This window comes from Aotus nancymaae, unplaced genomic scaffold, assembly GCF_030222135.1.
Source record: "Aotus nancymaae isolate 86718 unplaced genomic scaffold, 86718_ANA_hifiasm-v0.15.2.pri h1tg000001l, whole genome shotgun sequence".
Classification (NCBI taxonomy): domain Eukaryota; kingdom Metazoa; phylum Chordata; class Mammalia; order Primates; family Aotidae; genus Aotus; species Aotus nancymaae.
Genome location: NW_026988412.1, coordinates 4,699,832 through 4,711,953, shown reverse-complemented (window position 1 = coordinate 4,711,953; position 12,122 = coordinate 4,699,832).

Below are 12,122 nucleotides of genomic sequence, written 5' to 3'. Positions count from 1 at the left end.
CAGCCTTTTCAAAAGTGACTGCGATCCTGGCCGGGAGTGGTGGCTCATGCCTATAATCCCAGCGCTTTGGGTGGCTGAGGCGGGAGGATCACTTGAGGTTAGGAGTTTGAGACCAGCCTGCCCAACGTGGCAAAACCCCGACCCTACTATACAAATATACAAAAATTAGCCATGCATGGTGGCGGGAGCCTGTAATCCTAGCTACTTGGGAGGCTGAGGCAGGAGAATCTCTGAAACCCGAGAGGCAGAGGTTGCAGTGAGCCAAGATCTTGCCACTGCACTCTAGCCTGGGCAATAGAGACTCTGTCAAAAAAAAAAAAAAGTAATTGAGACGTTGCCACTCCAGAGCCATCTCTCATGATGGTGGAGCCTTGGGTGGCAGAGTCGTCAGCCCCTGTTCGTTGCCCTGCTGGCTGCTCTGCAGATCAAGTCTCCGATTTAGCAAAGGTGACTCTTTCCCAAAATGGAAGGATATTGTTTATAATTAAATAGAAATCCTAGGTTTTCTACCCACCCAACGAGTAGCTCAAAGCTTGTCTTCTTGTGTCTTCAGGGAAGGCAGAGCAAACCATACGTGTGTTTACACTCACATGCCTCTGGCCAGGACCTTGGGCCACCCACACATCCCGAAGCCCCCACCCTCCCACTCCTGCCAGCGCATGCGTGGCATGAGTCAGAACATTTCACAGCTCAGGCTTTGTGAGGATAGGGGTGGGGGTTGGGGGGACAACAGCTGAATTTTGACCAGTTCACCTTTGTCTGTTAAATCAGTAAGGAGGAAAGTGCTTTTTTTTTTTTTCCTGGAACGTAGAACTTCTACTCTGTGGAGAATGAACTTGAAAATGTATCAGTGAACTTTAGGAGAGTGATTTTGTAATTAAAATAACAAGATCTGAAAACCCCCACTCAATTATTTGTTCTTTTCACGTCTTGATTATCTTTTTAATTTGCAAAGGCAGATTTTGTTTATTTATTTTTTGCCCAGCCAAGAGTGCCAGCTAGCTGCTCTGGGGCTGTGCTGTGAACACTGGGAAGGGTGTTTAATTATGCTAAGTTGGATTTAAATTTCACTTTTCAAACAACAACCAAAAAAATGCAACGAGGAGTGGGGTGTGGATATAACCTGGATTCATAAAGGTTAATGAGAAAACCAGATTCCCGCATCACAGCCTAAAGTTCCATAAAGAAACCGTCTTCTCTCTCACTCCACCCCCTCTTTCTTGTTTAATCTTGGGGTGACAGCAAGGAGAAGTGATGTTAAAATTAACCCATTATGCTCTCAAGAACACTACATGCAAATTAAATGTGTTTGTTTTCCAAAACCTGCTTTGTTTTCTGCCTTCCTCACTACCATCTCTTAATGACTAAATTTCCCCTACCACTGAGAATTATAATTTGGGAGGGAGTTAAGCCGTGGTATTAGCCAGGCTCTATACGCTTCTTCACCCTGTGACCCAAATGTTGGATTAACGAGGACATATGGCCTTATCCTGCTGATAAAGCCTTGGGGTCAGCCTTGGAGGCCACGCTGGCACCCCTCCCTGGTGGTCCCCATTGTTCAGCCTCAGGGCCCAGGAGATTACCAAACCCAGCCTCTCTGACAGTTGTATACCTGATCTTCTGCATCAGCCTGTGGGGTAGGGTGGGCGAATGGGACAGAAGTCAGAACCTCACAGAAAGAAGGGCTTGCCTCTCCTGCGGGTCCCCAAAGCCACCCAACCTGAGCCCTGGGGACCAGCAGCCCTGGCATCCAGACATAGGCCAGGCAGGATGCAATCGCAGGCCTCAGGGCTGCCTGTTTGTTTCCTGGACCAAAAGCACCACTACACACACCAAGGGGACACATGTGATTTCACTACGGGCTGAGCGACAAACAGAGCAATGAGGCCGGAAGGGGGCTGATGAGAGAGGAGATTTCTCCCTTATTCTTTCTCTTGGTTGCTTCTTTCCACAATCTGGGATTTCTCCAAAAGGATCCTGGGGCCCTGGGCAAACCACACACTACATACCACACCTGGATTCCTTGAGAGAAAAAACTCTTCGTGTTTATGAGACTTCCTGGTTTACAAGATGCATTCAACACCCATGAGCTCACTGATGTTGTATGGCACTACGGCCATTTCTCCTACTTCACAGATGAGAAAATGAAAGTCAAGACCTTCTAAATGGCTGGTCCAGCATCTCACAGCATAAAAGTGATGGGACTGGGTATGGTCCTCAGACCTCCTGGTCTGGACCTTCTCCTACTCCTCCTAGCTCCTTCCCACTCCCCTATTTTTTAAAATGAAAAGAGAAAGGCAGCCTGCATCCTGCCAAGCAAAGGGGCTGAATAAGAAACTCCAGCCAGCAAGGCATAACCCCTTGGTGTACACACTCATTGCCCCTCTGAGGTCCTGATGTCATCCACAGCACAGAGGACATCTCCCTCAAGACCCCCCAGTGAAGTACCCTCCAGCCTGCTTGCAAACAGACAGTAAGTAGGTATGAAGGGTATAGAAGAGGCAACTGACTCTTTCCAAATCTAAAAGCATGAGAACAATGGGAAGATAATTTCTGCTTCCGACCATGACGGCACGCCAAGTTCCAAACTAGCCCTTTAACAGTAGGCCACCAGCAAAACTATTTTTAGACATTGGAAGGCAACACAAGACTGTGGCCCTGAGGGAAGAGAAACACACAAGGTGAGACCCATGATGGCCCAGCTGTCTGTCTGGAGACACTATCCAGACCACAGTACAGAAAGATGGAGACCAAACAGACCATGGTGGCTGCATTGGGAGGAGGACTCAAACATCAGATTTGGGCCTGCTGGACTGGCTGGAGTATGAGGTCAGGAGACTGAAAAGGATGGAATTGTGCACAAAAAGAGCTCCAGAATCTGCATAAACATCCTCTTAAACCTTTGGCTCAAAACTAAATTGCACCTGTGCAAAGAAATAATTCATGAGAACAATCACTGGGGAGCTGTGTGCTGGATGGGGATTCTGGAGTTTACAGAGGATGGAGAGACGCTGGACTTCTAACAGCCAGAGTGGAGAGACATCACTGAGTGTCCCAGGCATTGAGTCAAGACTCCCAAAAAGCCACGCCTTGGGAGTAGGACTCAACTAGAGGTCTAAAGTAAAGACTACTCCAGACTCACCCTAACGAAGCTTAAAAAACAAGCTTCCAAAGGATCAAACTCATCGGCAAGGAAATTAACTGCCTGCCAGAACTACGCTCATTTGCATTTAATTAATTTCTCCCCACCCATAAACTGTTTCAAACCGTGCAGGCCTAGATCAGGGGTGCTTTAACTTTGGGTCATTATGTTGTTTTTAAGTCAAGAAGTAGTAAAACATGAATCATTATATATGCATTAGCCCACTATATAATAGATTTTCATACCAAAAATGATCTTTTTACTTAAAAAGTTTGAGAACTACAGCCCTACAGGACCTGAAATGCTCTTTTGTACACAGTGGGTGATTAATATGTTGAATAAATAGGTTTTCTTCCCCGCTCTCTCTTTTTCTCTTCCCTTACTTCAGCTTCCTGGTCTCAGTTTCGCCTCTTCCTCCCATCCCCCCATATTAGATACCTGTACCACCATCAGCACTGCCACACACATACACACACACATACACATGCACGCACGTACGTACACACACATGCTGCAGCGATCTTGGCTTGGGGTGTAAACAGCCCTCCACCCACCCAGCCCAGTCCCGCCATGTCCTGCAGCCTCAATACACAACCTCCAGGTGCCGTAACCACCGCAGGCCCTAACAAAACCCCGGTCCCCTTTTTAGGTTTCTGAGAGGCTCTAGGAAAACAAGCCAGCTACACTCACTCACACTCAGTAGGGAATGGCCTTGCTGAAGCCTTTATCTATTCTCAGATGGATATCTGTTCACTAAAATCAATTTTTAATTAGTTGTGTTTTAAGCCATGCAAGGAGGGAATGTGTGAACACTGGTGAAAGTCTCTCCCTAATTCACAGTAATGGGCTTTCTTTGAAATTTAAAATTGATCTGAATAGGAATGGACCACCACACACACTCCCTCTGACCTCCCTGACAAACTCTTTCCCCCACCAAGTGGATAAGTTGGCCCCTCATAAGCTTTTGGTCTCATCTGCCCTGTCTGCTCCTCATTCCTTGATGAGCAGGGTCATCTTCCAGCACAAATTGTTGCCACTGACTATCCAGTCTGAAGCTTGATAGCCACCCTGTGGATTCAGCATTCTCCATATCTAGAGGTGGTGAACTTTTGAGCCCGAGCTCCAAAAACACCTGGCCATTGGTGCTCCTGGAAGAATGGGCGAAGCTGAGGCCCCTCAGGTTATGATCCAAGTACTCTAAGACACAAGAGTCTGATGCACCACTCATGTCTCTCCACTCTTTTCCTTGGTCCATACAGAGTCACCTCTAAAGTCACTCAGAAAAAAAAAACAGAATATCACTTCCCTAACTTACCCAGGGGCCTAATTTATCCCCAGCCCCGAGATGATGACCCGTTTCATCAAATGTGTTAGGTTAACTTTCCTGTGCACTGCATTTGATCAAGACATGAGCATTGCAGCCCTCATGCAGCTCTTCATTTTCCAGGGAAAGATCAGCTGCCATTGATGCTGCTAAAATCTGGGGCCAGTGCAGGTGATTCCTACCGTCCTGGCTCCATGGGGATGTTTGAGGACAAAATGGAGCTGTGCATAAGAAAGTCCACAGTGTCATTAGACACAAAACCCGAGCTCCCATTTTCTCAAGCAGAATTTACACCAGCTACTAAGACCAAATTCCTACACCGCATGTTAGCTATGAAGTCTCCTCTTCTTCCTTAACCATTTCTTCAGCAGTGCTTACACAGGAAACTTACCTGATTTATGTTTCTCTCTGCTTTTTTTTTTTTGAGACAGGATCTTGCTCTGTCACCCAGGCTGGTATGCAGTGGTCTGATCCGGCTCACTGCAGTCTCAACCTCCTAGACTCAAGCAATCCTCCCACTTCAGCCTCCCAAGTAGCTGCGGCTATAGGCACACACCACTACATCTGGCTAATTTTTTACTTTTGTTTTGTAGAAACGGGGTTTCACCACGTTGCCCAGGCTGATCTCAAACTCCTGAGCTCAAGGAATCCTCCCGCACCCAGCTTCCTGCTGCTTTTCTTCTCTGACCCCATCAGTCGCACAGTGACACTGGGCACTATATAGCAATATGTGACAAGCCCTGTGCTGGGATCCGCATTCACCCTCACGGGATAAGAATGGCCACATCCAGGCTGCCGACAAGGCTCAGATGCTTGCAGCTCATACCAGGGTCCAAACCAACATCTATTTCTCCAAAGGCTTTGGGCTAAAACACTACTCAGTGCTATTGAGTAGCAAGAAGAGGAAGGACCATAACTAAGACAAGAAAACTGGAGTTTGGGCTGTCTGGGTATGCCCCAACTCCTGCCTCACTGCACCCCTGGTCCTGTCTACACAGCCCTGGCTGGAAGAATATACAAGATGTCAGCTTGCTAAGGTTGCGGTCTCTCCGCATTAGTTCTCTGGTAAAGGTGTGCTCTTATGAACATATTATCAAGAGCAACAGCTGGGTCCTCATGAAATTATGCATAAAGGGCCAGGAACAGTGGCTCACACCTGTAATCTCAACACTTTGGGAGACCAAGGTGGGTGGATCACCTGAGGTCAGGAGTTCAAGACCAGCCTGGTCAACATAGCAAAACACCATCTCTACTAAAAATACAAAAATTAGCTGGGCATGGTGGTGGGCACCTATAATCCCAGCTACTTGAGAGGCCGAAGTAGGAGAATCTCTTGAACCCGGGGAGCGGAGTTTGTAGTGAGCAGAGATTGTGCCACCTCACTCCGGCCTGGACGAAAGAGAGAAACTCCATAGACAGAGAAGGAAGGAAGGAAGGAAAGAAGGAAGGGAGGGAGGGAGGGAAGAAAATTATGGATATTGGTTAGAAATACTCTCAAGTTTGCTTTGGAAATTTTCTTTATAATTATGTGGGATGGAAGAAAGAATATTTTAGGTATTACTGGAAAACCAACCAATAGAAGGAGCAGCATTTGCCGAAGATGACCAAGAAATTAAAAGTGTCTGCCCAGGTTTGCCTGAAAAGGCGAGAAATCACATTACTAACACAATTAGCGCGTGGCCCTGCATACCTCAAAATAGGAGAGGAACCTCTGGGCGCTGCCCACGACGACATTACCATTTCCTCCTACATTTGCATTTTTTTCCTTTGAAAATACAGACAGTTTCCTACACTGGTACACGCAGCACGATCACAGAATAAATAGGGAGACATTTGATTTAGGCAGAAAGTTTAAGTTTACTCACACCATGCCAGGGCAGTTTTGAAGTAGGAAAGAAAATTATCTGTGCCAGGCACTGTACCAGGAGCTTCCCCTGGGAGCTATAATTAAATTCTCATGACAACTCTGCCAGGCAAGTGTAATTCTCAATTTCTACATAATGAAACTGAGCCTTGGAAAACTTAGATGATAATTTGCCCAGAACTGGAATTAGAACCCACAACTCTGTGAGTCCCAAACCAATATTTCTCCTACTACAGCGCCCTGTGGTTAAACAGCCACATTACCCAGCTAGAGGATGTCATCAATGCACGATCAACACTCTCTCAAGAAACCTGGTGTATCCACTGTTTGCTAATGCACACAAGTGAGCTCATGGCTGTGAGTCACTATCAGGCAGATAACTTTTAAAAAAAAAACTATTAAAAACTTTTTTTTTGAGACAGAGTCTCACCTTCTGGGTTCAAGCAATTCTCCTGCCTCAACCTCGCAACTAACTGGGATTACAGGCACCTGCCACCACGCCTGGCTAACTTTTGTATTTTTAGTAGAAACGGGGTTTCACCGTGTTAGCCAGGATGGTCTCAATCTCCTGACCTTGTGATTTGCCAGCCTTGGCCTGTGAAAATGGATTTTTAAAAATAAAACCCAGTAATAGCAAAGCAAATGGAGTGGAGGAAGCCTTAGCAGTGAGTGAGAATTCAACACATTTTGGGAAGACAGTGAAAGGTAGAAGGGGGTTAGAGGAACTTCAGGCAAGAAGCTTGCAGGCAGCGCTGAGGTGGAGGGGGCCCACTGGCCTGGCAGAACCCTGCAGGCCCAGCAGGGGCAGGGACAAGAAGCAAGCCAGACACTGGAGGAATAAAGCTGTAGTTCTCAACCCTGATTGCAGAGGGGAAGGTCTGCAGAGTTTTGAAGGGTAGCAGTGCCTGGATGCTACCTTACAGATTCTGATTTAATTGGTCTCAGGTGCAACCTGGGTGTTGGCATTTGTAAAAGCTCCCCAGGTGATTCTAATGTGCAGCCAGGGTGAGAACCACTGGCTTAAGGTCTGTATGGAAACCAGTGTTTCCCCCACCCCCACCAGCCTACAGCTTTACCTCGAAGCAAAGAAGAGTCTATTTTGAGAGGCACTGGCAATGTAGACAAAGAAATAGACCATCCTATATTTAACAGTTTGGTGAATGCTGAATACTCACATAATCACAATAGTATAAATGTCAGTTGTTGGTTTGTAACTTTTACCCTTCTCAAATAGATGCATAAAAATGGTTTTAGAACAGAGTACAGTTGTAGCTTGCTTAAGAATGGGGATATACTCTGAGAAATGTGTCACTGGGCGATTTCACCATTGTGCAAACATAGAGTGTACTTAGACAAACCTGGATGGCATAGCCTGGTACTCACCTAGGCTATGTGGCATAGCCTAGTACTCACCTAGGCTATGTGGCATAGCCTATTGCTCTGAGGCTGCATACCTGCACAATGTGTTATTGTACTGAATACTGCAGGCAACGGTAACATAATGGTAATCATTTATGTATCTAATATATATCTAAACATAGAAAAGGTATAGTACAAAAGTATGGTATAAAAGATGAAAAAACAGTACACCTGTATAGGGCAGCTCCATTATAATTTTATGGGACCACTGTCGTATATTCAATCTGTCATTCACCTGAACATTGTTATGAAGTGCATGACTACGTATAAATATTTTTAATCTGACTAAAGAATTCACCCTGCACTGCTAAAACAGAAACCTCATAGCTAGGACACAGCCAGATATTTTAACATTCTGATACATGGCCATGGTAAAAAGAAACTGACTCATTGTTATCATTTTCCTTCTCCATAAATTATTTTCCAAACTAGGTATTATGGGATGTCCCTCTCAATCTGCCCCCCTCACTCAGGCACACACCCCAAGCACAGGCACACATACACACATACAATGACATCTCAAATTTCCCATGTCGTTAGGTAAGTTCAGCCTTTCCCCTGACTTGAGGCTCATCCATTCTTCCATCTGCCACCACCCTTCCCACTGGGCTTCCTCCTGACTCCCCTGGGGCCATTCTCACCAGCAGACCCCTGGCTTTGACACCAACCGTCTCCACCTCCCAAACCAGCCACTTGCGGATGTTCCACCTCTTCTGGTAGAAGTTTCAGCCTGATCCTTGAGGGCCCTCTGAGAGATAACACCAGCAGCACAGGTGTGATAGGCGCCACAGATGGCCCTGACTCTTCGCCTTTCCCTTTGCCACGTGACTTTGCAGCTCCTTCCACTAGAGCAGCACAGGACATTCCCCACCCTCTTCACATCAGGTTTGGTCATGTGACTGGTTTGGCAAATGGACTGTGAGCAAGGGCAACATGACTGCCTGGAAGGTCTTGATGATTGGGCATGAACCTTGGCCATCATGGGAGCGCTCCCCCGGGTGGCTGTTTCCCCTTCCGTCTGAGTTCCAGATGGACACAGGAAGAGCAGATGCAAGGTGATGAGGAGCCAAGCCCAACCAGATCCATGAAATAGAGCTATGCTATAGACTGAGTTGTGCACTGCCAAAATTTAGACATTGAAGTCCTAACCCCCAGTGTGACGATATTTGGAGATGGAGCCTTTGGAGGTAGTTATGTTTAAATGATGTCATGATGGCAGGGACCCCATGATGAGATGCATGTCCTTATAAAAAGAGAATGAAGGCCGGGCATGGTGGCTCATGCCTATAATCCCAGCACTTTGGGAGGCCAAGGTGAGTGGATCACCTGAGGTCAGGAGTTCCAGACCAGCCTAGCCAACATGACAAAATCCCCTCTCTACTAGAAATACAAAAATTAGCCAGGCATGGTGGCACACACCTGTAATCCCAGCTACTTGGGAGACTGAGGTGGGAGAATCTTTTGAACCCAGGAGGCAGAGGTTGCAGTGAGCCAAGATCTCGCCGCTGCACTCCAGCCTGGGTGACAGAGCGAGACTCCATCTCAAAGGAAAAAAAGAATGAGATCAGAGCTCCCTCTTTCTCTCCTCTGTGTGAGGACAGCAAGGAGAAGGCCATCTCCAAGCCAGGAATAGAGAACATTCATGGGGAACCAAATCAGCTGACACCTTGATCTTGTACTTCCTAGCCTCCAAAACTGTGAGAAAAACTTTCTGTTGTTTAAGCCATCCATTCTATGGTATTTTGTTATGGTTGCCCAAGCTAACTAATCCAAGTTGCCAGCCAAGACAGTTTAACAGACCAACTACCAGATAAGCATGTAAGCCAATCAAGCCAAGACCAGCAGGGCCACTCAGCCAAGATCGGCCTATCCCCAGCCAACCCACAAACAGATGAGTTGAATGAATCTTATTGTTGTGCACCCCAGACATTTTATAGTTGTGAGCTACATAGCATACGTGGCAATTTTTGATTGGCATAGATAAACTCCAAATTCTGTGAAGGCAGAGACTCTGTCTTGTTAACTGTTATATAACCAGCACCTAGCACAGTGTCTGTCAAATAATAATACTAAAGAATAATTGTTTCATGAGTAGATAATTGAACAAATGAATGAATGCTAACAACTGGAGGAAAACACTGGAAGAGCTCAATGCCTGTCTTGGGTGCTAGTTTTATTAGGGTCCTCCACAGAAACAGAACCAATAGGATTTAGATATGTTGTGTGTGTAATGAATATATGTGTGTGTGTGTGTGTTTGTGTACCTGATTTATTACCTGATTTACACGCACAGATGATTATAGATATTGGCAAGTCCCAAGATCTGCAGAGTGAGTCACCAAGCTGGAGACCTAGGAGGGCCCAATGTTTAGTTACTATCCAAGTCCACAGGCCTGAGACTAAGAGCTGATGGTACAGTTCCAATCCTAAGGCTGGCAGGCTCGAGACCCAGGAAGAACCGATGTTTCAGTTTGAGTCCAAAGGCTAGAAAAATGGCCAATGTTCCTGTTTGAAGGCCATCATGCAGGAAACATTCTCTCTTATTGAAGGAAGGACAGTTCAGGCCTTCAACTGACTGGATGAGGTTCACCGACATTAGAGAAGGGAATCTGTTAAACTCTGTCTCTCATTTTAAACATTAATTGCATCCCAGGCAGATCATTTGAGGTCAGGAGTTCAAGACCAGCCTGGCCAACATGGCAAAAGCCCATCTCTACTAAAAATATAAAACTTAGCCAGGCATGGTAGCAGACACCTGTAATTCCAGCTGCTTGCAAGGCTGAGGCAGGAGAATCACTTGAACCTGGGAGGCAGAGATGGTAGTGAACCGAGATTGCACCACTGCACTCCAGCCTGGGCAACAGAGAAAGACTCTATCTCAAAAAAAAAAAAAAACTAATTACATTCAAAACACCCTCAAAGAGACACTCAGAATAATATCTGGGTGCCCATCAGTCCAGCCATGTTGACACACCAAACATGCTTAATGTACTCTTTCTATGTGGTGAGTCCCCAGAGCAGAGGTGGCTCACCCACCACCTGCCATTTTCTAGAACACCTGTGGCAATGGATGAATTAAAAAGGATGTGACTCTTTCTGGAGTGTTACATCTTTGCTACGCTGCTGGTGGTCAGCATTTGTTGCCCTCATGAAATGAAGAGAGAAGGGATGGAGGTGGTGGGGGGAGGAGAAAAACAATATCCACCCTGCACGATAACAGCCTTAAATTCCAAAAGTGCCATGTGGAGGGTTTTGCTTAGGCCTGGCTTCTCTGTAATATGTTTTGACGGGTTTGAAATTGGCCTGATGCAGGCCAACAATAAGAGGAGAGTTGGGCTTACATAGCAGAAAATCTATACTCTCTAGACACCTGCTTACTGCAGAAGAATCCGAGGTATTGACCTTCAATTCAGCTCCCACATGAGCTGATGCTGAGATAAGGGGAGCTCATCTGTTCACCCTTCCAGGCACTTCCAGGCTCACAGCCTCAGCCACGGCTTTGTAAGTCACTAAATGGGCCTTTATTGACTATTGGGCCTTTATTGACACCTCCAAGACAGAGGAAGCTTATATCAATGGGCCCCATTTCCTCTTCCCTATCTCAGTGACGCCTGAAATTCCTTTGATAGAAGCTTAAAATGCAAATGACATTAGAAGAGAGAAATAACGGATTTAAATTCACAATTTAGAATTTAAACTCTAGAGATGGGGATCTCTCATCACACTATCTCTGTACTCTACACCTTCCTCCTTCCCACACTGCACCCCCAGGAAAAAAGGGCACCTATTGTATTATTCCTGATTATCCAGAGAAATAGTATGTATAGGAAATGATAGATAGATTAGATAGATAGATAGATAGATAGATGATAGATAGACAGGCAGAGACAGGCAGGCAGAGACAGATGATAGATAGATAGATAGATAGATAGATAGATAGATAGATAGATAGATGATAGATAGGCAGGCAGAGACAGACAGGCAGGCAGAGACAGATGATAGGTAGATAGATAGATAGATGATAGACAGGTAGAGACAAACAGGCAGGCAGAGAGAGATGATAGATAGATAGATAGGTAGATAGATAGATAGATAATAGGTAGATAGATAGATGGACAGGCAGGCAGGCAGAGACAGACAGTCAGATAGCTAGCCAGATAGATAGATACATAGATAGATAGATAGATAGATAGATAGATAGATACATACATACATACATACATACATACATACATAGGTATTTAGATGTGAAATTTATTATAAAGTATTGGTACATGCAATTATGGAGGCTGAGAAGTCCTATAGTCTGCTACTTGCATGCTGGAGACCCAGAAAGCCAGTGGTGCAGTTCAAAGACCTGAGAGCCAGAGAGC